Here is a 4,358-nt window from a genome sequence, read left to right as displayed (position 1 = left end):
AGTTACGAGATGACGAGTGGTGTATCAAGTGTCTATGGTTCCGGTGGGGGCCCTTCAGCTAATTGACATCAAACGGGATTATCTGAGAATGTGAATTGCAGCGAGAAAAAGAGGTTTTGTCATGGCGGTGGTCGTCCGAAGTAGTGATGCTTAGCCTGGATGGGTGTGTGTACCTATCTATGCTAGGCCGCAGAGCATGAGTGAGTGAACGCAGGGTGGCGTCGACTTGAGGATGAGATCGTGGGGTGGTAAGAGAAAGCACAGAAAGGCTACATGGAGCTGTAGCATCCATGAGTTAGTACGAGAGAGTGTGGTGATACTGCGCGAAACCACAGTATTCGCCAGTCAGCGAGCGAGCATCCTGAAACTGCGGGGAGCCGTACTACTCACTAGTCAGTGAGAGGGAGTTGTGATACTGCGGGGAGCCGTAGTACTCACTAGCCAGTGAGAGAGTGTCGTGGTGCTGCGGGGAGCCGTTTTATTCGTTAATCGGAGCATGACACAGGAGTATTCCTAGGCTTGAGTAGCCTTATTGGATTGAGTATTGGGGGACCCGGTGGTCAGACCAGGAGAGAGACGGAGGTCTCCATAGGGGTCGGGAATCAGTATATTCTGAGTTAGGTTGTGGAGACCGAAATCGGAAGGAATCAGAGAAGTGACGTACGCGTGGGTTGCGGGTCATGGGTCGCGAGTTGAGTGTTTTGTTGGGACGAGTGGTTTCAATTCTGTGCCAGACCAGACTCTCGAGTTGAGTTCGGTTCTAGTGGTGTATCGAGTAGGCGGAATGAGATTCCGGATTCAGAGATGAATTTCATTTTGAGGAGGGTATTGTTTTCATCTGGTGTCTTAGACCTGAATGGGTCAATTCGTTGGTATGGGGAAAACTGCGAGATGCATGGAACGAATGAGTAGTAGACGATAGAGGTCGAGGGTGAGACGACTTCCGCATTCGCTTGAGGTAAAGAGAACTTCGTGAATTATGTGACACACTGGGCCGAGATAGTTGTATTGAGAAGGAAGTCAGTGAGACGTTTTGGGACATGCAATGGGTAACCTTTGGAGGTTCAACTGCTGGGTCAGGAGATGACCTGGTGCTCAGTCTTGAAAGGGATATTGAGAAGGGAGCTAAGATATATGGTTGTTAGATGTCAGAGGACGCTTCTAAACAAGCATGATCATTTCCGTGTCTGAGGTCAGGGTGTAGAGGGTTCGTTGTTCAGATGGGTTTTGATTGCAGTATAGTGGATGGGTCCCTGGTGTGATGTGATCCTTTTATTCCTTGGTATATGATCTGGATTGTTTATCATGTCTGGGATGAGTGATCGGTAGCCAGTTTTGGGCTTGGACTTGTTTTTATCGGTCCCAACTAGAGAATCAGAGGGGCAGTAAGTTATAGGGGTTCGTTATTCGAGGAGCGAATAACGTGGTGATATCTTGAGAGGGCGGTCTGGCTGTGTGACAGGCCACTAGAGTTTCCAAATTCTGGAGAGTCAGAAGGGGTAGCGTAGTGACAGATGGGTCTGTCCTTTTTCCTGGGAGGAGTTCCTGTTTGGATTCGGGTGTCCAGAGAGGAAGACAGCTGTGTGGTTTGAGATCCTTTCGATGGTTCCGTTCGGTTATTGGATTAGATCTATATGTTGTTGAGGAGCGATTTCGAGGGCGAAATCTAATTTAAGTGGGGGAGAATTGTAACATCCGGATTTTCAGGGATATTATTGTGTATGTTAATCTTGAGATTTAAGGAGAGACTCGACGAGTCGAGGGTCCAACTCGCCGAGTCGAGTCGAGTTGCTCGCGTGGATTTAATGAATAGACTCGACGAGTCAGAGGAGGGACTCGCCGAGTAGGTGTTGGGTAGAGGAACCCTAATTTCCCGGGTTTGGGACCTATTTAAAGGCACTTATAGCCTCATTTGCGGCTACCTTCCCCTGAGAGAAACCCTAAATGGCCATGGAGCTTAAAGAGAGAGTTTGAGCTTGCATTTGAGTGTTTTATGCATTACTTTTGAAGTGAAGAGGAGGATTCAAGCAAGGAATGTGAAGGAGACCAGTAGATCTGAGGTTATCTTGTCCAAAAGCTTCTGAGAGAGGTAAAAAGTGCTCACCTTTCTCTTTATGGTAACTAGATTCCATGTTTGTGGTAGTTAGGGCTTTTTACCACCTATTGTTGGGACTTTGAATGCATAAGGTCCCTTTTGTGGTCTAAACTTCAGATCTGGACCTTGTGAGGTCCAGAGAGTCCCAAAGTTATAAGCTTTACCCAACCATTTAAGAGTTATAGTGTGCAAGCACCTAGTTTGAATTGTTTTGAGCATTTAGAGCATCATACAACATGCATTGACATAGAGATCAGAGCTTTACATGACTTTTGGATCCTAGGAGGCTAGATCTAGGGTTTGGAATGATAGATCTGAATTTAGACGTCTGAATGGGAAATCAGATCGAGGGAACTCGCCGAGTCCATAGGCTGACTCGACGAGTCGGTGAGGGTTTGTCTCGTAGAGCTGAATCATGCGATCACTCGGCGAGTTGGGAGTCAACTCGACGAGCTGATTCAACCTTCACAAACTTCTGTGGAAAACGATGGGACTCGACGAGTCACAAGGGTGCACTCGACGAGTCAGGTCAAATATGGACTGTTGACTCGAGTTTGACTTCTGTGGACTTTAGGGTTTAGTCAACGTGAGTAATGGAGACCATGGAGGGGTAAAATGGTCTTTTATCCACTTCAAGAGTTAGACAGAGAAAGAGAGTAGCTTTTGGAATATGCGAGTATTAATAGAGCATTAATTAGAGATATTTATCCTATGTGATAGGCGGAGGCTAGTTCGAGATTTCCGAGTACGAGACTGTTACTTGCTTGCTTGCAAGGTGAGTCTTCTCACTATACTTTACCTAGAGTGGTAATCCTGTGTGAATAGAGAATCTTATATGCTTGTTGAGCTATGCATGTTATGTGTGATATGTGTTGTATGTTATGTTATGTGATACCTAGACCGGACCGGAGGGTCCAACGAATATCGAGACCAGAGGGTTCTCGCCAGACCGGACCAGAGGGCCCAACGATTCATGAGACCGAAAGGTCCTCACTAGACCGGACCAGAAGGTCCAACGAGGAGTGGGACCGGAAGGGCTCTCACCCAGACCGGGCCGGAGGGTCCAACGATTCATGGGACTGGAGGGTCCCACTGAGACACACGGGTTGGAGGGTCGTACAAAGTTATAGCCTCGAGTGGCTAGTATGTGTATGTGGTATTTTGGGGAACTCACTAAGCTTCGTGCTTACCGTGTTATGTGTTATGTGTTTCAGGTTTTTCTCAGGATCGCAGGAAGGCACCGACTTGATTATACACACCAAAGGAAGAGTTATGTTTCGAGGATCCTGGATTATTATCAAACAAACATGGGTTGCGTTTTGTAATTTAAATAAACGAGATTTTATAAAATGTGTTATGAGAAATATGTGATTTAAAAATGAAAAATTTGTTTTGAAAATTTACGGTGTTACAATATATATGCTACTATTAATTACTATAATTGTTAAATAATGTTAAAATTACATGTTATTATTAAAAATTTATAGAAGACTTTTAGAAACCACTTGTTATTATTGAAATGGTATAGATACTAAAAGGGAGCTCATTGGTATACACCAAATTTTTTTTCCATATACAACAATTTGTGCATTATAATATTGTATTGTAAAAGCTTATCAAACATAACTTGTGTAAGGAGAAAAATTATAGTACACAAATCGATTCCCTACTAAAAAAAGAATAACAATGTTTGAAAAGTCATGAAAGTTTTTATTTTATAGTATATAGCTAATGATTGTAATTTGTAAATGAGTGTAATTCCTTGAATATTTTTTTATTTGTTCATTTTAATGTATCCTTTTTCTAATTTTTTATTTAACCATTTAAACTTGTAATAAAAAATGACATAATCTAACACGTCTTTGAAAAAATAAGTTGAAAATAAAACCTCTAAAATTGGGTTTTTGGATAGCAAAATAATTTTTTATCTCGACAACATGATAGATTATATGTTTAATATGGTATTTTTTATCAACAATATAAAATTATTTGAGTTTCTTTAATCAAAATATTACACTTACCAACAACAATAAATGTTGTTAATAATAATAATATATAAAAATTTGAAGAGTTGTGTTTCGACTTTTTATTAGCTACTTAATTGATTAACTTATTTTTTTAAAATAAATTTAGTTACACATTATTTAATAATCAATACCATATCAACTTACTTTTTTAAAATAAATTTAGTTACACATTATTTAATAATCAATACCATATCAACTTATTTTTTTAAATAAATTTAGTTACACATTATTTAATA

Source organism: Lactuca virosa, chromosome 4, assembly GCF_052849685.1.
Source record: "Lactuca virosa cultivar CGN04683 chromosome 4, Lactuca_virosa_CGN04683_v6, whole genome shotgun sequence".
Classification (NCBI taxonomy): domain Eukaryota; kingdom Viridiplantae; phylum Streptophyta; class Magnoliopsida; order Asterales; family Asteraceae; genus Lactuca; species Lactuca virosa.
This window is presented reverse-complemented; position numbering follows the sequence as displayed.